Below are 22,966 nucleotides of genomic sequence, written 5' to 3' on the forward strand. Positions count from 1 at the left end.
GCATAAGGGTGAGTGTGCATCCACGGGTGCACTGAGAGAACACATGCACACCAGGATGCGGCGGTGCCTCTGTGTGTGATCAACCGATGATATATTAAATCATAGAGTCAAGGTTGGTCACCACATCAAGGCCACAGTGGCTCCATAACAATGTTTAATATGAGGATAACAGCTTTCAAGATGTGTGGATGGGGGCTGGGTGGGGAGCTGCTTCAAAGCCACTCCTAATACCTCCGCCCCTTTGGGAATCCAAATTACTGCTCAAGGCCAAACTGAAATCCCCATTCAGAGGTGGAGGCAGAGGGATGAGACAGAAAATGGGGGGAAAAGGAAAGAAACTGAAGAAGTGCAAAAAAGAGAGGGATCAACATTGAGCAAGAGTTACAAATCACAGCAGTAGCTACAGACTGAAAGAAACATCACAGCTGTTAACAGTAATGATTAGACGCTACACTACAAGACACTGTGTGAACCACTGTACAGATATAAACTACCTGATTAATAGTTATATTTTATTGCATTCCTTCAGCAAAGATTATTGAGATTAAAGAGTTGTGGTGATGGAACCTTTTGGGGGTTGAATTCATCAGCTAGGTGAGGCGAAAATAGCTCTGTATGCTGCCACTAGGCAAAACCATGTACTTTCAATGTTTAATCTTAGATCTTTGAGACAACGGAATTACAATAAATTTTGGTAAAATAAGATTAATCACATAATTCGAGACTTCAAATTTATTGAAGCTAACATGATTAGGAGTTCCTAGAGTGGATCATGCACCATAAAAACATAGAATCCTACATTTAAAAAAAATAAAGTAAAAAAAAGAAGCCAGTGGCTCGATCCATTATATTTTTGACTCGAACCCACATCAGGTTGGGCCGGCCCGATGAGAACGCTGACTGACCTATAAGGAAAGAGACAGAGACTATAGCTGGAGGCGCAGCATAATTGGTGCTGATAAAACTTGTACATGAATGTTGCTCTGGATCCGATTCTTTCCTTACTCTTAAACAGTGACAATAAAACGATTTGAGAGGACTTTCTTTCATTTTTGCTGAGCATAAGATTTGCTCCAAATTTTATAAAAACCTGTCATTTATGCAAAATGGACAATGACGTCTTTTAGCGACTTTTAGGACAGCCAATAACGACTTCCCTTACTGAGGAGTTGGAAACACTGCCCGGAAGCGTCCCTGTGCACAACAAAACAAAAAGCAAAAGACCAAAATACAGGTGGCTCTGCAGACACAATTAAGACATTAGACTCTATAACAAATGTTATAGTGGCGCTAGAGGAAAAGTCAGAATATCACCAAAGATGAGGATTCAACCCCTGGGCACCATGGATATCTGCACAAAATGTTATGACATTCATCTAACTATTCATGTGGCTTTAATAAAATGTAAAGCCAGAATCAGCGTTTTCATTTTCTTTTTTTGTGAGAATTAGATTGCGAGGAGCTGGTAGATACCTCGCCTTTAAAGAGGCAGACTCCGAAAACATCCATACATCTTGTTCTGGAAATCTGTGTTACATTTCATCAAAATGTGTATTATTTACAATGGTGTCATAAAGTGGTGGTGGTTGTGAGCAAAGCCATGTGTCATGATGCATTTTCTATTTTCTATTGGGAGTGCCACTGTCATCCTGTCTCCATGTCAGATTAGGGATCAAGTGCAATATTCCTATTGCCCATTACAGGTTGAAAAGGGTGTTTATTCCTAAGTACTCTGAAGAAGAAATTAGACATTTTATTAATTCATCTATTTTCCACAGCAGCTATGAGAAACCCGGCTCTGCAGCTCTCCCCTTTCAGGCTCCTACTATCCATTCTCATTACCATTATTGCCTTCTTCATCATAATCACTGTCACAGTCAACGTTATCCTTGTCATGATTACTGTCATTGCCACTGACACCACCCCTACAATCATCATCACCAAATGAATAACACAGAACAATTTGCAGCAGATTTAATCTTAAAACAGGAGTGTCATTTTGAACACATCTGTGTGTCTTATCGCAGATGACACACATTTGTCTTATGTTAAATAGTTAAAATGCACAGCTTCCTGGTGCTCAGCGGGTGGTTTGGTGTCTTCTTTTCCCGCTACTAACAAAATCAAAGCAGAGTTTTTTTTGTTTACTGACAATGTCTTCTTGTTCATTATTATGATTACTGCTGAATCACGAATGTAGACGCTCTTCATCACCATCACTGCCATAATCCTCATTGCTATTGTCATTGCTATCATAAACAAGAGGGCTTCTAGCATCATTTTCATCGCAATCATCTCCAACAAACATTAACAATAACAAGTGGGACGTTACAGCCACACAGCAATGGTCAGTTTTCTGTGAGCAACATCTAAAGAGCCTTTAAAGCTTTATCATGAGTCATGGTGAGAAATGTTCATATTGCATTTAATTGTCTACGAAATTAGAGCCCAGTGTTTTTATTGTGTTCAGATATACTATATCCTTTCAAGAAGCAGAACCACAAGAAAACATCTGTTTATCTGCCCTAGTAAAAAACAAGCCAGTACAGTAGGTCACCTTTGCAGCAAGTTATTATGACCCATAATTACATTTGTTGTGACATGAAACAAAGTAAAGGGGAACCAAAACAGGAATATTACACAGTCGACCAATGCCCAACCATCCAAATTAACCTTGTTGTTATTATGATAGCCATGATAACAAAGACCATCTAATATTCAGGAAGTAATTCCATTTTTTTCCTGAATCTAAATTGAATAATTTGCTCTTTTTTTTTTGCCTACACTTAACAGAGCTATTAACGTTGATTGTTGTCACCAGTGTTGTCACCAGTACAGTACCATGACCTGGTACACCTGCTATTTCTGATATTAAGGGGTCCTATTTCAGACATGTTGAGTAAATGTTGCGCTGGGCGTCTATTTATCAACACTGAAATGCTGTTCTTCCAAGAAATAATACATGAAATAATAATACATATATGAAATAATAATACATACATTGATACATGGGGGGGGGTTACTGTATGTAGGTACTTATGTAGGTAGAATATGTTGTATATTTCTCATTTTTATTGTCACAGTTTTGCCACAGTTTGCTACAAATTTGATATGTTTTATGTTGTAGTCTTAGCCAAAGAGAATTTATTTATTAGAATTTATTGTAGCCTTGCATGATAAACTCTCTCTCTCTCTCTCTCTCTCTCTCTCTCTCTCTCACACACACACACACACACATCCAAAAAAGACCTTAATAAAGGTTCAAAGCACTGCTGTGTGAGTCATGACATTGCAGACACAGACACTTGGGCACACAAACACACATGCACACACAGACAGTGGGTTATTATTCAAGTTCATAGCACCAAGAATGATCACATCCACATAGGTGAATGCAGTCATGCATGCAGCATCCACACACACACACACACACACACACACACACACACACACACACACACACACACACACACACACACACACACACACACACACACATTTATGCATACAGAGTACTATGTTGGGGAGTCACGCTCATCTTGATTTTTTTTTATTTCCTCTCAAGAGGCATTGTTCCGGAAGAAAGCCTGTTGATAATGTAGTGAATAATATTCACTAGGTCAGATAAAAGCAGTCTTGAGGGCAAAAAAGAAGTCTCACATTTATTTAATAATTTAACCTTTATTAAACCAGGAAAGGTCATTCGGGGACAAACCTTTATTCAGAATTAATAATTCAGAGACTGATACTTGAAATTAATTAAACATGTTGCTTTAAAGGTCTTTTGGCTCCTAATAAGTGCTCTATTGTTAAGTAACTTGTTTTCATTATTTACATGTCCCACGAGTGTGTACTGTAGACTAATGTTTAACTTTTTTTATTATTTAAAAGAAAATTGTTGTATCTGGTATTTTTTAACTACATGTTCGTGTTGTGTGTTTATTTCTGGAAGGCCACGGAGTTGGGTTTCTTCAGTAAAAAAACAAAAAAACACAAGTGGCCGCACTCAGCAGCCCAATAGTGTTAGGCTACTGTGATAAGGTTAGGGTTAACATGTGTCAACACCTTTGTGATGATGTACAGTGCTGTAAGAGAATATACATGCACCACAAAACAAGGTAGCATGAATAAATAATGGAATCCTTCAGAAATCAATGTGCTGCTGTGTGAATATTGAGCTAGAAGACAAGTTATGCTAATTTCAGTGTCTCATGGATGGTGTAACCTGCAGCTCCTCTAATGGCCACTAGAGTGTGTCTTCAACAGAGTTAGTCCCTATAGACTCCCATTTTAAATGTTAAAACTTAACATCAGAAATATACATGTTGTGTCTCTACATCTAATTTCTCTCTTCGTTACAACTGGATGGGGGTGAATTTTTTAGTTACCCAGCCATTTAAATTTTAGTGCAGGGGTGCGCACATTCTCCGTCAAGTTTGTTTTTATAGATCACAACCTTTGCAGGAAAGTGACACACGCCACTTTCAGGACCTGTTTTCTGCGTACGCCACAATCATAAATCAGGCTCCAGGACTCTGAAACTTATAGTTCATCATAGTTCAACTTGATTTACATTATGAATTTTCACACACAAGTTCCCTCTGTTTTCCATATTCCATAATACAGCAGCTAACAAAAACTGCATGAAGTTAAAAAAGAAAAACAAGTTATAAAGTTGGTGTATATCCATGCATACTGTAAATGTGGGCTTACAAACAGTAGTCTGGAGAAAATAGGCTCAGAAAAAGAAAAGGGGATTGTTTACTTGGATGGGACTGCAGTATTGGACAGCCTTCGCAGTGGACATGGCCACTGGAGATGGAGATGGGACTGTGTGGGAGTGCTGCCACGGAGCTGGAGAGACGGACAGGCTTTGGAGAGAGGCTAGAGGCCCTCAGAGGGAAGAACAGATGCAGGTTTGTTTCACTGAGAAACTGAAAAGAGCAACAACTCTTCAAAATAATTTGTTTGTTCATGTCCACTACAGATATCAAACACATGTTTTGTGAGCTAGCTTACAAATCACTATGCTCTATGACAGGGGTTCTCAACCTTTTCTAAACTGGGCCCCCTCCAAGCTGGTTCAATGCAGTTGCCCCCCCCCCCCGGCGCCACCCACTCAGGGTTCTTCGCCAGGTGTGCATATAAATTGTCGTCATTCCTTGCCTTGTATTTTAAACCTGATGAAGGAACTTTGTTCTAAAAATGTTGTTTTTTGATATTCAATAAATGATTCTGTTTACCATTGAGGACAATGAAAAGAATTAGCAGTTTTAATTGTTGAGCACCAAAAGGCTGACCATGGGTGACCAAACCCCTGTAGGGATGAATAGATGCATACTGTATGCCTGCAAACTCAGAAGGAGTGAAAAAGGTGAGTCACCAAACCCCTGTAGGGGGGTCTGGGGGCATTCCCCCCAGAAAAAAAAATGTTATTTTAACACATAAATGAAGCGTTCAGGTGTACTCTGAGAAGAACATGAAGTGAACATTTGTTTCAGATAAAAAAGCACACTGAGTAGCTACTGACTGAGGTTCCTATCATTGTAAGGCAACAAGGCAAGAATGGCGTGGTGGTGTATGAAACTGAAACTGAACTCAGAACTGGCCTAGTGGGGAGCAAAAACAAATCTCATATTTTAAATCTAGGGTTCTGACTCACTTTAAACAATCAGTAATTCATTTCCTGAAAGACAAGCCATCACTATATGAACCGTCTGACAACTGTAGGTTTAATAAACCTACCAGAGGAGCTGGTGTTAACCACCCTCTCTCTTTTCAGACGAATATCTGTATTTGTGCATATATCAAATCCAAGTCCTTGAAATGATCAAGAAGGAATTAACAGTAATGATGATAAATAAACAAATTAATAAATAAAACTTGGGAACTAAAGGGGCTTTAGAGGTTCTAAGAGAGAAGGGCAGAGAGCAAACTGCAGGAGAAGAGTGTTTTTTCAACTGGAACGTACTTGAGATTTTGGTGAAAAGCGGTTAGGTGACAAGCTGCGAGCTCACAGATGATGCCTGCTGGTACTCAGGGTGGGTCTCCGGCTGATTTGCCGAAGGTTTGGCAGGCTGACGCTGTGGGACCTGGTAGATGCTGGGCTCAGGAAACTGAAACACCAGGCTTATAGGGCACCAGGGACCTGGACTACAGAGCTTGTGGAGACGCAGGCAGAAGACAGAAAGCTGCCTGACGGAGGAAGAGGGAGTAGTGGTGGGAAGGGATGTATACCAAAGGATGCATTACTCAGAAGTCTGATTTAACAGTTGTGTTGATGTTTGTGAATATAATGAGCAAATGAAAAGGCTAAATTCCTTAGCATAGGCAGACTGGACATTGGTAGCCTACTACTAAGGGCTCAGATCCTGGTCAACCAGTGGGGCATCAAAAGATCTATCAGGTTTATACCAGTTCTGTCAGCATCTTCATTGGCTCTGTCAGTGTTGTTATGGCCCTTTCAGTGTCTTTACAAGCTTCATCAGTGTCTTGACAACCTTGACCTGTACCTTTAAATGCTTCGTCAGTTTCTTTAAAAGCTCCGTCAGTGTCTTTATTGGCTTCGTCATTGTCAGTGTCGTTACTAAAGACAATGCCAGTGTCTTTACAGGCTCCAGCTCCGTCAGTGTCTTTACAGGCTCTGTCTGTATCTTTAAGGGCTTCATCCGTTTCTTTAAAGGCTCCATCAATTTCTTTACATGCCCTATCAGTTGCATTTTGGCCAATGAACCATTTGTTTTTGGGTTGCAGCTGGTAAAACATATATAGTCATTTACCTTTAACATTTTAAATTACTTTGAAACAGTCTGATATTATCACCTGTCATATTTTCTGTATCAGCTTGTTCTCACATTCTCTCTGACAATGAACACATGAGGAGATTCTTGATTGGAAAGAATGAAAATGTGGGTCATGAGAGATAAGACAGAACTTTTGGAAAGAATTCATAAAGTCTGACCTTTTTATATCAAATCAGGCCTGGATGATGTTAGCAACACAGAGTCACGGATTAGCTGAAGGGACTATATCTCTCTAAGCCAGTTAGCAGTTGTGGTCACTGTGCCTTTTCCTCTTCCACTGAGGCCGGTGTTATTTTTTCTTTCTTTCCTCCAATTCTCCAATGACTTCCTGCTCTCCTTTCCACTTTTCCTTCCTCTACTTTCTCTCACCCATCTTCCCTTTCTACACTCGCGTCAATCCTGTCTGCTATCACCCAGACTCCCCTGCTCTCTTTCCCTCTCCTCAGCTAAACCTGTCTTGTCCGCCCTGAGTCCCTGGTGAGCTGCTAGTCCTTCGCCTCAATCCCTGCCCTGCTTCTCCCTCCTCCCCTGCACTAAGCCTGTATCATTTCCTTTCTGTCAGCCTTCCCCAGACTCCCATTCCTCCCTTGCTTTGCTCCTTTCTTCTCTCAGCCTGCTCCCTCTCTCTTTCGTCTTGCCCACTTGGCCTGTCTTCTCTTCTCCCACTCCCCATGACTTCATTGTTTTATGTCACCCATACCTTCTCCCTCTTTCCTACCCCCTTGCTCACCACTATAATCTTCTTTCCATCCAAGAATCTCTTTACTCTCCTTGCCTTCTTTCTTTTTCCACTCTCTCCTCGCTGGCTATCATTCCTCTTTTCCCTTATGAGCATCTTTCTTTTGTTCTACTCCCCTTTCTCTCTTACCCCCTTTTTTCTCCAGTGCATCTCAGCAGTGAGCGCCATTTTAATAATTCATGCCGTCTCTAATCTTAAATTGTAAATAGTTAATCAGGAGTAGAGCCAGGTGACACCTCCTCTTGGCCCATCACTGCACCCTGGATCTACCAGATCTGTAATTCTCTTTCTCCCAGTTTAATGTGAATTGCCCACATGCTCTGCGTCTGCACAGTGTCAACACATCTGTTTCTCTCTGCCCCCGTGGTTCCTGCTCTCTGCATAATTTCTGTGCAGTTCTCGGAATTTCATTATCATTTTCATTTATGTTTTACATCACTTGATTACTGAGGTTCTCTCTCATTTTGTATGGAATTCCTTAACCTTATTTCCTCCGCCTACTGGGCCATTAATGAAATGCGTAGGTTATTAGTAGGGAAAGTTGTTCACACGAATCTTCTGGTGCATTTGTGAAGGTTTTTTTTTTTCAAAGTGGAAACAAATAGTCTCCTATCATACAACCACCTCACCCTCATGTAGTATTTCTTGCCCTACTGCACCATCTGACCTTAATAAAAATAGTATGAGGTCATTATACTGCTGCAACCTAAGAAGGTAAATGAAAGCTGTAGACTGATGAGAGACAAGACACAGACACCTGTGTGACTGTAAACTCTGCTACTTGGTTTTCAACTTATGGGCAACTTGAATCAAGTTACCATTAACTTATCCTGTTGCTAAACAGCTATCCATTTTGATACTCTATTTTTTGCCATGTCAGCCCACTTCTGTAACGTGACTCATCGGACACAAGTGGAGACAGGAAGAGGTGAGGATTCCGATGTTATCTCAGGTTAAGAATAAATATTTAATCCAGTTGAGGTGATTAGCATTTATGTCTGTGATCTCAGGTTTCTCATTAAGGCAGACAAAAATTGCAACTAAAATAACAATGATGTTCTTTGTGGGGAAGATTAATTAATTGGGAGATATGAGCCAGAGAGTGGGCTGACCACAGACGGTATGAATCTGGGTGAGCTCAGCCTGTTGATGTTTCTTTGGTATGTCCGTGAAGGTTCTCAGTCATCTCATTCTTGTGGAGTTGTAGTAAAAAAGCAACTGGACTTCTTCCCTTGTTTCTTTGGTTAATGATTCAGTTTAAACGTGTCAGATAAGCAGTGGAAAAGTAAACAAATAGGACAGATTAATATTTATGCTGAAGTTATAGATAACAGGTAGTTAGGAAAGCTTGTGTTTAAGGTAAGACATGCCCCCTACTAGTACTGTAGAAGGGTGGTATGTGAACCTAAATAACCTGAACGTCTCTCTGCTTTCATTGTCAATACTTAAAGCTGGCGACAGCTATTTTCACCGCTGCGAGAGGCTACTTCTCAGGAAAAGCATGTCTGAACAAACAACAAATAGTGTTATTTCCTCTGTTGAGAACAATGTCAACATGTCATACAGTAGCGATGCTCGGCCCTGAGAAGTTTGTTGAAATATAGAGTTTTACTTACGAAGCGTTGCCATGTCATCTTTCTCATTTTCTTTCATGTGTTTTTTCTTTTTTTTCTCTTTTGACAGATCTGCACTTCTGCAAATGGCTCTCCATGCTGAGTGGCTCCACTAGATGGGCCTCTTGAATTTACAGCCAAAATGTTATGAGAGGCGTCATTAATAATTTCCACTGCAGCTTCCATATTTTCCAACCTAGAGGAAAAAGAAACATATTCCTATAAAAATCACACACAATCACAGTTGGCTAAGAATCCAATTTTGCAGTGCGAGTCTTTAGTGCTTTTCACAGGATTGGGTACACATAATCTCTGCAGTTGTTACTACAGTAATTTAATATGAAATGACATACAGGGTGAAAAAAGCAGCACAGAGTTTTTCTGAAAATATGAGCTGTAAAATCTTAAGTGTGATTTAAACTCCAGCAGTCCCTGTGATACTTTCTCCTCTTTAGCAACAAAATAATAATAATAATAAAAATAAGAAGAAGAAGAAGAAGAAGAAGAAGAAGAAGAAGAAGAAGAAGAAGAAGAAGAAGAAGAAGAAGAAGAAGAAGAAGAAGAAGAAGAAATAATATCCCTAAATTGCATGGCCATCAAAGGAAATTAATCTTTACCAAGGTACCACGGGCAAATCTCCATTGGATTTATCCTATACCAGTTACAGCCATGCCAGGTTCTGAGAGGATCGAAATCACTGAAGATCTCTACAATTTCCACAAACCACCCAATGCCCCCAGGTGAAGACAGTCCTGTGCAGAAAAGGGCTTCTTTTATTGCACTTGGCTCAGTCGAGCATGAATCACTAGCTTGCTTCCTACCCTTTCACATCCTACTGAGGGCACAGGGAGGTAAATATGTAAAGACAACAATGCTAATATGACGACAGGCTGGGAAGCAAATAACACGCTGGAGGGCGTGTTTGGGGTTCAGAGAATCAAACAGATTGTGGTTTGTTTATTTTTTTCTTTTATTAAGTTATTGAGCTCACTACATGTTTTTATGCTGTTGCTCATCTCCCTCTCCCACCTCTGTTTCTGTCTCCTGTTTGTCTGTGCTAGATGTCAGCACAGGCTGAATCACCCATTTGCTACGGTAGATATCAGTGTTACATCAGTAGAAGTCAATAGAAGGTTATAAGCTCTATAAGCTAAGGTGAAAACAGATTATATTTTTTAACACACATACACAACATTGGTTTTCTTCATTAGCCACATTAGCAGCATAACTATTGAGTTGATGATGAAATAAACCCTGAATGGATTTGGTGCAGATGTCACCAGTGCCCAGAGGATGGATGACTCGAGTAATCCCCCCGATTTTCCATCCAGTGCCAGAAAAGTCAAAGTTTCCATTCACTCACATTCATGAATCCAACGTCCCATCAACAACTGTCACTCTAACGACTGTCGTTGGCACATGGGGCACAAAGGGATCCAGTGACATCATCGGTCTTGTGAAAGCCCTCTCAGAGGTTAAATACCTGGATGGCTGGGTGCAGGGCAGCGCAGTCTCCGCCCACCACTTATGGTGCAGACACACCAACTCCGGCGGCGACGGATCCCGACGCAACAGATCGCCGAACGCACCGGCGAGTGGGCGGGTCTGTGTGACGTGGTGGCATGAGTTTCGCTCTGCCGTTTCCAACATGGCGGCCGGGTCACAAACGATCTCATTTTACAGTTAAACAACACACTAAAGTATGTGTAGTGCAGTAACAGAATCTTGATTCATATTTAATCAACACGGCCTAGTTTGATAGTTTGAACGGAGTTTCTGGAGCCGGCTGCATCCCTCAGACGGACCCAATTTGCATAAAGTAGAAGTGGAGTCGTGATTATGGAAATTCACATACGGCGACTGGACCGTCAACTGGACGTGTCGGATCCATGATGCACCGCGCGGCCGGAGCTCTTGCTCTGCATAGACAATGAATGGGATCCGTTGACTTGACGTCCGTTGCCGGAGTTGGTGTGTCTGCACCATTAGAGGCGCATTGCAGTGCTGTGCAGAAGGAGACCATGGCCGTAGCCAGCTATGAGGTCACCGAGGTCCGGACCTCGGTAAAAAATTTCAGTGAGAAAAAACTTTGAAACAACACGCGCTTGAATTGAGATGACAGGCGCCCTGTAAGGCAAGGCAAGGCACACGGGCACGAATGCAATTAATAATAATAAAATTAAACAAATATTTTTCACTGCACTTTATTTAATGGAGAGGGAAAAATAGGCTACCTGATGTTCTCAGCTATATACGGTAGGTTAATAAAAGGCTGAAAATACGGCCCTGAAGGAGACCCCTGGGAAATGGTACAGGATTTGTGATTTTGGCTAAAAACTTCATAAACACAATTTAAAGACCACAGAGAATGCTTTAAAATAACCAAAAAGGGTCGTTGGAGGGGGACTTTAAGTGTGACAATAAGGCATATGTTCTTTTGAATTATACCATACCTGCCAACACTCCCACTCTTTCCCCAGTAGTCTCTTTTCGAGGTAATCTCCCAGCAGCCTCCTGTTTTATTATCTTTCTTGGAAAACACCCCAACCCTGCATAGCTCTAAACCTTCATTATAAATGATGATCATCAAACACACAAAGCATATGGATATATACATATGTGTGCTTTTGTTCAACATTCAACAAGTTGCCAGATAGTGTGTGGAGCTGATATGTTGTCTTTGTTGCTGCATTCTGAACCAGTTGCAATTAAGAAATTGTGGTGTCACTTAAACAGGAAAAAGGGAGATATAACCAGGCGAGAAGAGATAAAAACATGGATAATTTGCTCTGTGATGCTGAACTGGTATTAGTAAAATTCCTGAGCTCCATAAAACAAGACTAAGGACTGCGTATGGCTGCAGGTGTATCCATTTAACTCATGAAACTAAAGAAAAAATACATTTTTATTTAGTAATTACATTATTAATATGCACTCTTAAATACAAATAATCTCTCAAAAAAAAACCCAAAAGCTGCAAGTCTGCAATATCACAGTTTTTATATATATATATATATATATATATGAAAGCACAAAACAAGGGGAGGATGTTAACAGGAAAGCTTGTTCTGGTCATAAAAGTAGTATTTCATATATTTTTCTCTGTGATTACCTTCAGCATTCCCAGTGGCCTTGAATGTGGCTCTGCCTCTCTGTATGTACTGTATTTCACTTTTACATAAACTTCCCCTCTGGCCATTTTAAATTATCTACTTTCTTTGTATGTATCTTGTGTTTTCAATTGTCCTCCTCTTTATTCCATTGCCTCAAGTGTCTTCTTTACCCTACCCTATTTTATCTGCATATTGTCCTTTAACTTACCTCCCTCCTTGCCTCTCTTGTTCCCACCTCTCCCCATATCTCATCCCTTTAATTCTATATTCTCCGGATTTTGCCCCTATTTCATTTCACTCTGCCATGTATCATAATCAGCATTGCGGCTACAGTTACAGGATACTGTATAATAATATGTCACATATACAGTATATTATACTGTTGCTGATGTCAGGTAAATCCTTGCATCCTAATAATGTGAAAGATGTCGCTCACTGTGATGAACCTATAATCAGCTGAAAATGCAGCTCAGCTCATCTCTACAGAGCTTTAGAGTGACTTTCAGCTCATTGTTTACTGCTCTGGTTCAGTCACATGGCTCTCATTGTGTTACCTGCAGATGTTTTCAGGGAAACCGCTGTAAAAATCCACTACCTGAATCAGCAGCAAACAGCAGAAAGACTCAGTCATAGAGCAGCTGGTGAACACAGTGCAGCATTTAGCAGTTAAAGGACCAGATGTTTCCCGCAGGAGCTGGTAGAGACCATACACAGAGCTAAAATTAATAATCAGTTCTAAAAATGTAACATGGTTTGACCAAATCAGCAGACACACAAATTAAAGATAAAGACTGAGCTGTGATTTCAAACGGATTTACTATAAAATGATCACACACAGAAAGTTAGAAGGGATAGAATATCTTTCTTATTTCATCCTTTGCTCAGAGTGCAACCTTCGTTTCCTGGTTGCCATGTTAAAGTGACTTCTTCATACAAACTCGACACTACTTGTAACAATGTCAAAATAAAAGCCCTTTAGTCCCTTATTTGTTACAAGGCTTTTATTGCTGTGTTACTGTTTCACTTTGAATTGTTGGTGTTTCTGTTGTTCAGATATCCAGACAATGAAGGACTTCATATACTAAAGGGCCATAGTAAAATAAAGTGGTAAAAAGATAAATGTGGTAAAATTATGGTCATCTCTCTTTCTGTTGAAAAATTGCCTCTGATATCTCAAAGGAGATCACAGAGATCTCACTGGGAGATTTTTATGTTAGAAAACATGCGGCACGTGAATGGCACTAAAACCTGATTTAGCTCTTCACTGTAATGACAGAGGCAAAGCAGCTATTTAATTTACATCGATCACTTCTGGCTGACACCCAGTCCACAGGGTCAGTATCGCCCCCAATATTGATCCAACTGATCAGTGTATTGCTGCCCTGGAGATATTTCCCTGCAGCTTACAAAAATTTGAGTCTGTGATACATAAAACATATGTTCTGCTGTCAGTGGAGATCTCTCTTTTTTTGTCCGAGCTATTGAAAATAATTTTTCCAGAATCTGAATGTGGCAGGTTATCACAAGGTGCATGGAGCAGCTTGTTCAGGAGTCTCTTTTAAGAACGCCCACGATCGAATAGGGTGGGCCACTGTAGCTACCGGGGACATCGAAGCCATAAAGTCCTTTATGGGTTTTATTTTCTGACTTTACTGCATCAACAATAGTGGAGAAAGATCAGATAATATGCTGCTCTCGACCCAGAAGGAGTGGCTGGGAGATAAAGGAGGAAGACGGGGAAGTCAGAGAAATGGAAAGCAGAGAGTAAGTGAAACAAAAAAGAAATGTCATCTTTAATTCAGTGAAGCAGAAGTAAGCGGAATGTTAAATAGTTATATCTTCCGACAGCAATCACTTACATAGAGTGTTTGATCCGAAACACGGGTCTGTCAGTCACTCTGCTCTGCTGTAAGCCGAGGAGAAAACATTCCTTGTATCCTACAACCTTTATCCAATGAGGAGAGAGAACGGCATGAAGGGCTGTGTGTGCAGGGATGCGCGTGAATGTGATGACGTAGGGACGAGGTCCAATAGATCCATGACGAGGGCGGGGGCTGCTAACTCCATCGGCTGACAAAAAGTTGGCCAAAACGACCGGATCGCTTACTTCTGCTTTACTTTTTTATGGGAAAAGGAGTCAAACCCGAGTCCGACTCAAAACAACCTGGTGACGAACCGTGACGGCGGAATTAAAGGGGATGAACCTTTACTGTACATGGGGCAAGGCGCAACATGCAGCACACGAGGTCCCGATGGAGACAGACCGTCGCAGCCTTATGTCCCACCTGGGACGAAGAGGATTAAGTAATTATTTTATATGAAGAGCTGTTTAACCCTTGTGCAGTGTTCAAAAAACTTCCTTTCATGGCATTAGCGGCTGAAAATGTCCACTAACTCTGAATTGCTTTGAGGGAGCATGGGGTGCATGTTTTGATTTTTTGATTATATCAAGGTCAGGTCAGGTCACAGCCCTGCAGTTACATACCCTCTATTTTAACCCTGTCCTCTCCACACGCACGCACACACACACACACACACACACACACACACACACACACACACACACACACACACAAAGATGCAAAAAAAAATATATATATATTGTCATGTCTCTGCATTCAGAAATGTGGTTATAATGGGAGTCAATGGGGCAAAAACAGCCACTAATACCATGAAACAAAGTTTTTTACACTGCATTTTGACATACTTGTGAATTGAGACACACTTACATACTCAAGATACTTAGTTTAAGTATGGAAGTATTCGAATTGAGCATGGGAAAATAGCACATCTCGAGACCTGAAAAATCATTATGCTGCAATTACATTGTAAATTGTACACCTGAAACTGATTTTAAAAATATCTCCTTTTAACAGGACCATATTAACGAGTGATAAATTTAAACATGTTAACTCAAAATAACCAAAGTGGTGTCTAAACAGAACCACATAATATATAGAGTTCACATACAAATAACACAGATATGCATGAACACGCTGCAGGAATTAAAAGTGAATGAAGCTCCCACATCAGTTTCTCACAGTCACAGGCCTTAGTCAGCGACTGAGTCACGCAAGCGTCAGCCCATTCCTAAGCCAGGCTGTAATGATCTTGGCTGGGTTAACAGAAAAAAGAGTGTGAATGTACAAAAGCTTGAAATGGTCTTTGTTGTTTTCAGACTTTCAGCATTAGTCAGGAAGGGCCTGCGCTGTCAGGTGAAATGTAAGAACAAAACTTTTAGAAGAGTTTTTTTTTTTTTTGCACTAACAATCAAAGTGGCAGCGCATTTAAACAAGTTCTCTAAATGAAAATAAGAAAATCTATTCCACATTGGACTCCATCAGTTTGGGACATCGATGCTTTCAGAGTACATATTAAAATATAGAAAATGGGTGGCACAGTGGTGCAGTGCTTAGGTCTGCTCCCTCACAGCGAGAACGTCCTGGGCTTCAGACCAGTCTCACCTGGAGCCTGTGTGGCTTCACAGACATGCAGGTTTGGAAACTGGCATGACTCTAAACTGCCTGTAGGTGTGAAAGTTCTCTGTGTCTCTGGCAACTCATCCAGAACATACCCCACTTGCCTAACACCTTGCTGGCACCACACCTCCTTGTGACAAGCAGCTACTGTATAAACAACAACAACCTGTAAAATCATTTTCACAACAAATGTTAACCACACAAATTAAAACAATGCGAGTGGATCAAATATTTACATCAAGCTTCTCCTGAAAGGCTTCAGATTCGTGAACCAAAACACACACCCCTGATTGACACACATACTCACACACCTACACACACACACACACACAAGACGTGTGTATGCAAGTATGTGCATACACTTCACAGGTTCCCAAACAAGCACATAAACAGAGGCATGCACAGTCTTTGACACAGTCTCTCTCTCTCTCTCTCTCTCTCTCTCACACACACACACACACACACACACATACACAGTGTTATACATCGGACGGTTTCCTCCTGCAATCTCTAGATACAGTAAGCCAGAGTCACTGGCTGCACAGGTGAGGTGCAGTTACACCAATCACCTGTAGGTGGGGATGTGTCATTGAGAAACACCAGTGAAACCAGCGATTACACATGGATGTGCATTCATTCGTTCTTCCTTAGCAGAGAAGATGAGAGACCCAGATTCACAGCCCTGCTTCCACCTCAGTGTGTCAAGGTCGCAGCCCTTTGAGTTTTGAGCTCTCAGAAAATTGAGAACTAACAGCTTTTAACAATTTGAGTTTTTGAATGTGTATTGTTGTGAGAATATTAATGGATTTGACATGTTGCATGAAACTATCCGCAGAGCATAGAGTGTGCTGGTCGGAAAACCAGGGATTCCTGAACAGAACATTTGGCAGAGATGACAGCAGAGCACCTCTCCTCTCAAAGAGAGATTTGATATAAAACGCCAGAAATGAAATCAACTTTATGTATTTTTCAGGAGTGCAGCTGCTGCTGCAAGTTGCTGGTTGATTGATGGATGTATAGATTTCCTCAGTGTGACTTCATTCAAGAGCTCCCGTCAAGGTTATCATAACGGAAGACAATCAACCCCACTTCTTCAACCCATGTCTGTTAATCTCAAAATTTTCTGCTCTATTGATTAATTGCAGATGTATTGCGCTCACATGCAAGCATTGCATCATGGTAATTGGACTCATTATGTGTTCATTAGTGATGCCTAATCTAACCCAAATGTTGTTTTACCCCGATTTCATCAGCTGTCTGGGATGACTGTTTTTACACAGCTTTTTATTTATTTATTTTTTTTATTTTAGTAAACACATTTATGCCAGAGGAGTTCCTTGACTCTGGGGGGGGGGGCCTCAGGCAAATAGGTCCATGGAAGAACCCTCCACTCCCCCACATGAAAACTGTGTGCAGATGAATGTCTCCTAAATGCCTGGATAGATTTTAACTGCAGTACACATCATCGGTGAGGGGAGTTCTGGGGCAACAGCAGTCTAGTGGAGGCTATGGTGTCTTCAGGGGAGGTATATAGTTGTTTTTGCAAATTATGACAATATTGCTGAGTTGGCCTTTATATCTAATCTATCAAAATCTAACAAAAATGATTCACATGTTGAACCCATGCATTTTCTATATGTATGGCATATCCATGCAAGCTCATGGACAGACTGCAGCCCAGCTGACAGGGCGAGAGCAGGGTACACCCTGGACAAGTCATCAGTCCATCACAGGGCCAACATGTAAAGACAGAAAACCTCACACACATTCACACCTACGACAATTTTCTACTCTTTATTCTTGGAGCTGCTGTAATGTCACTTAATTTTCAGCAGGAAATTAATAAGTAATAAGTATCTGATTCACCAATGAAACTAATGTACATCTTTGGACTTTGAGAAGAAGCTGGAGAACCTCACAAAAGATCCCACACAGGCACAGGAAGAAACTTGCAAAATTCAGGCCCTGGGGTTTGAACCACAGCCCTCTTGGTGTGGGGAGGCAGTGCTAACCACTACTGAAAAAATAAAAACAATAATAATAAAAAAAACTCCCCAAAGTTGTTCTGTCGATCAAAAATTACAGCACACCACACAGACAGTGGTCATGATGCTGCCATGTTAATTTGGAGCTGGAACACCAATTTCAGAAAGTAGTTGAGAAAATGACCAACATAAAATACAGAGCTGCAGTTCAAGTCATATTTTGAATCAGAGAGGTCTGTTTCAACTCGCTGAATGCATTCATATTGAACATCTGGCCAGTCAGTGTCAAGTGCCATTGCTACATTGTTCAAGTCTAAGTGCTCAAAATGCATGGAATGGCAAAGGTGTAAAGACCATTTACCGAAACACAGCAAATGTTAGTTTGGTTGCACTGCTTTTTTATGTCCTTTTTTTTTCTTTTTTACATGTTATTGTTTTTAAAAGACCTTTACTGCTTTCAAAATCTCATCTGTTTCAACTTTCTGTTTGTATGTTTAAGACAAATATATTTTTCTCTCAAGAACATTCAAGTTTCTATCAGTTGATCTTTCTCTTGTATCACACTTTGTGTTGCGACAATACATAAAATCACCTTATTACAGCATTGCACTAGTTGAGGAAGTAATTTTGCCTAAATCTAATTATAGAAGCTATTTGGAAGTGTTGTGAATGCTATATAGCTAGCATTAGTGTTATCATTAGCTGTTTATGTACCTAGACAAATAGCTCCATTAAGTAGTTTTAGTGCCAAGGTCTAGTATGCCTGTCATCATTTGGGCATTATTTCAGGAGATGCTGCTATGGGTAATATCAGAGTGCTGAAATCAACCTGTGTGGTTGTTGCAGCTGGAGGCTTGTTGTGTGGACCAGTATGAGGCCGGAGGATGTTTTGTAATTTCTGCAGTGCTATGAGTTTATTCTCGTCTGCACCTGGGATTCCAGGTGGATTTTTGAAGAGTTTAATTTCCTACATTGTCTTAGGCTCTCACTCGGGGTGGACCTTTGACCCTCAGATAAGCGACACCCTCTTCTATAACTAGCTGAACTGCCAAACACTGTATATCATCACAAGAATTATTAAGCCCCAGCTCTTTTTTTTAATTTAAATTTTTATAGCAATAATTTATTCTGGATCATTACCTCTGTGCAACTTTGAGACATGCTCTGAAGGACCTCTAAATGATTTGGGGGAATTCACAACACTACTATGGCCCATTTATTATAGCACAGTAAATCATACAGGAGTAACGGTGATCTAAAATCCACTTTGCATTAATGATATGTGAGTCAAATGGAGGGGGGCTTGAGGATGAGCTTATGGGTCAGCAAGGTGTGTCTGCCCTCAATTACCCCCTCTCCATATCTGCCTCTTTCTCAGGATGTGTAGGTAAATGAGTCCGGGGAATATGACGAGCTGTGAAGCGATGACATCACAGCAAAAACTGTTTGAGGAAGAGCAAATGATGTTCAGGCCTCCTACCGTGTTTTATAAGGATTACCATCCACTGAATGTTTTTGTTTAGTCTTGTTTCATGGTAAGGACGATTTAACCACATGACAGCTGCTTGCAAAAATAACAAAGTGAGTACCTAACGCTTGTACATGCTCCTTTCACCACTGATAGTCGGGGCTAAGTAGAACCATCCACGCAAATGTGGGCTTCTAAGTCTAAAGGTGTCCAAAGTTTTCAAAATGAAACTGGTCCAGCAGTGGTGTTGAAAATCTCAGTTTTCAGGGCTTGAAGACCCTGGAGCAGTATTGAATGTGTGAACATACTAGCAACACCTCTGTGTGGATATTTCTGTGTCTCGGATGGAGTGGAGTGAAAATAAAAAAAAAGTCATTTTGTGCATCCAAGAAAACTGATTTAGCCAGATGTTGGAAGAGTGTGAATACATCTGTTTGTTGAGGATGTGTATCTAATCTTTACCCCTCTCATGCAGTGGACAACAGTATGTGGAAATCTAATTTATTCATAGAGCTCATTTAAAAACAGCAGATGAACCAAAGTGCTGGAGGAACTTCAAAAAAAAGAAGAAGAAAAAATAACATCAACGCAGAGTATCAAAACATTAACAGATAACAATAATGAACTACAAACACAAGAGAGGAGATGATATGAACAACGCTAATGAAAATAAATGTGTTTTGAGAGGATGGATGGTGGCACATCTCATTGACATGCAGGATATTCCCATATTCTCATGGTCATGATTGAAAAAGTGCAGACACTGCTGTGTTTAAAGCACAGTGTAATATCGAAGGGGGGACTTTTAAATCTATTCTGAAATAGATTGGGAGCTACTGGGGGAAAACAGCCTCTTCTGGGTCTTTTCCTCCAGCAGCTGAAATTGCCCACTGAGAAAAACATCTCCAGCTATTTCAGTAGAGACAATCATGATGGGGACGCATCAAGCTGTAAGCTGCAGTGTGTGTCTGATCCCTCATCAGCGTGACACTGGATCATCTGTGGAGCTGTGAGGACTTCAGGTGCTTCACCAATCACCATCAATCAGAGCAGAGGTGAGCCCCATTAGCATATCGCTGGGGGAAAAACAGACCTCAATCAGATTTGTGACTGGGCCAACTGAGACATAAACATGTGGCTAAGAATAAATGACATTGTACTGAATGTGTGTTGATATGAAACACTGGGAGCAGAACTGGGTCTTATCAGGACACCGGCGCACTCGACGACATCTAACAATTCCCCTATGCAAGTTCTTCCTTGATGTCAGACACTTGAAGAGGAGTAAATAACACACTAGAAGACTGATTCTACTATGAAAATATCAAGCGTGTTTGATCATCAGCACTTTCAGAATGCTTCCCAGTTGAGGTCACGACCAGCAGATAAATTGGAGCAAATAAACCCTGTGACAGCACAGGTTAGAGATGCCGGATGGGTTCTGAGAAGTCCTCAGGATTTCTGTGAAACTGTAGTCCTGGTTTTCTCCCGCAAATACAGATAAGCATAATGCTGGCCTCAAAAAACACAGAGAGAAGAAGTGTTTGAGAATAATTTGTTGTCTTGGCCATAAACTGTAATTACCAGCTACCGGGATTTGAGGGTGGCATTGAAATCTCCCAACAAAACATTGTTTTCTCAAAGCCACCAACGTTCACAGATGTGAGGTCAGGATGGGAGCAGAAGTTAAGTTTGTTAAGTATTGTGAAAGAGACGTTGTTCTGAACTCTTGCTTGAGTCAACAGTCTTAAACAACACTTTAAACAGGCGTCTAAACACAAAATGCAATCACAGCATTTGCTGCTTGTTACATTTATGAATAGACCGTCTGTTTTCAATGAACTGTCGTCTGCTGTCTGGAGATACATCTCGGGGAACAGCACACACACACACACACACACACACACACACACACACACACACACACACACACACACACACACACACACACACACACACACACACACACACACACACACACACGTACACACACTGAAACCTTGCACTGACCTTGGTTTTGTTATGACAGCAGGAATATTTAAAATGAAAACATAAATAAATCAGATCAACTACAGTTTGCTTTGGTTTTTTTGCACTGAATACATTTGCAGCAAGATGTAGTAAATACTGAAAAGCGTGAGGTCAGGATTAGCAGCCTGAAGCTACTGTGTTACAGTAAGTGCATGGTAAAATAAAAAATAAAAAAGAGCATCTTAAAGCAGAAGTAAGCGATCGGTCGTTTTGGCTAACTTCTTATCAGCCGAAGGAGTTAGCAGTCCCCGCCCTCGTCATGGATCTATTGGTCCTCGTCCCTAAGTCACCACATACACGCGCATCCCTTGGCTGCACACACAGAGAGGACCGTCCCTTTATGCCGTTCTCTCTCCTCATTGGATAAAGGTTGTAGGATACAAGGAAAGTTTTCTCCTCGGCTTACAGCAGAGCAGAGTGACTGACAGACCCGTGTTTCGGACCAAACACTCTATATAAGTGATTGCTGTCGGAAGATATAACTATTTAAGACTTATATTAACACAAACATTCCGCTTACTTCTGCTTTAATAAAACAGTTTTTCAAAGTTCGCTGCTCACTCGTGTTTTTGCAGGACACAGTTTCTGACATTAAACGCTAAGAAACAAAAGAGCAGAGTTCTGTATGATGTGGAGGATTATTTGCAGGAGGTTGGACCTAAGATGTGTTTACTAGTGGTGTTGAGTCGGCAGCCTGTCTCGGCTATTTTTCATCTCCGCTGTAATGCAAATAAAGGGAAACAGCCTCCCTCAGCAGACAGGAGGGGGGAAAATAGTGGTGGGCAAAGGTTACATCCTCACTGAGCATTTTGCTCCCGTCTTTAGAGATGGATCCACACACATCACACACACATGCAGATACGAGGTGAACACTTCCACACCAACTCTGAGACTCTTTCTATGCAATTATACACCTGGGCTTCACCAATAAACCCATTCAAATCCTTGCACGTACACACCTTTATACACATACACACACACACACACAACATACGCTTTGCAAAGCAAAGATGCTTCTGATTGTGTTTCCTTTATTTTAAGAAGCCCTTAAGTCATTTGCCAAATGGAGGGATTGGAACAAGTGAGTGATGGGGAGAGAGAGAGAGAGCGAGAGAGAAAGGAGAAAGTGATTTCTTTACCGGCAAAACGCCATAATATGTGTATTGTTTTTTACAGTGAAAACGGTGAATGCAAGTCTTGTCTCCCCAGAGATGCAAGAGGCTTACTCTTCTTTGCTATTTGCAGCTTTCAAATAAATGTATGTGTATGTGTGTATGTGTGTTTGAGACAGATTCTTAGAGAAAAAGAAACCAAGAGATGTGGAAGCAAGGGACCATTGAGGAGGATAAGATTGAAAAAAAAGATGCAATTATATTCTCTGCTTCATTTTAATGAAGTGCAAAAGTAATTCCCTTATGAAAGCTGCGGTAATTGCCCAAACAGTCTTATTATGTGACAATCATACTTAGAACAAAATGCAGTATGAAATTGCGAGGGATTTCAAATCAGGGGGAATCTTTTTTTTTTCTGAGGAAGCCTGACAAGAAAAGATAATTAAAATACATTTTTGTTTTTAATTTAGGAAAGGAATCATTTTTCTGTCTACATGTCATGTCTAGCTGTCCTTTCCCTTTACTTTCTCCCTCTCCCTCTCTCTTTTTTGTTGTGGATGTAACAGGCAATTATACGGCAAAAGATTTGGCTCATGTTCCAAAACAGTTGACTTCAGAGGTGA

Source organism: Trachurus japonicus, chromosome 5, assembly GCF_045865225.1.
Source record: "Trachurus japonicus isolate A0001 chromosome 5, Traja_1.0".
Classification (NCBI taxonomy): Eukaryota; Metazoa; Chordata; class Actinopteri; order Carangiformes; family Carangidae; genus Trachurus; species Trachurus japonicus.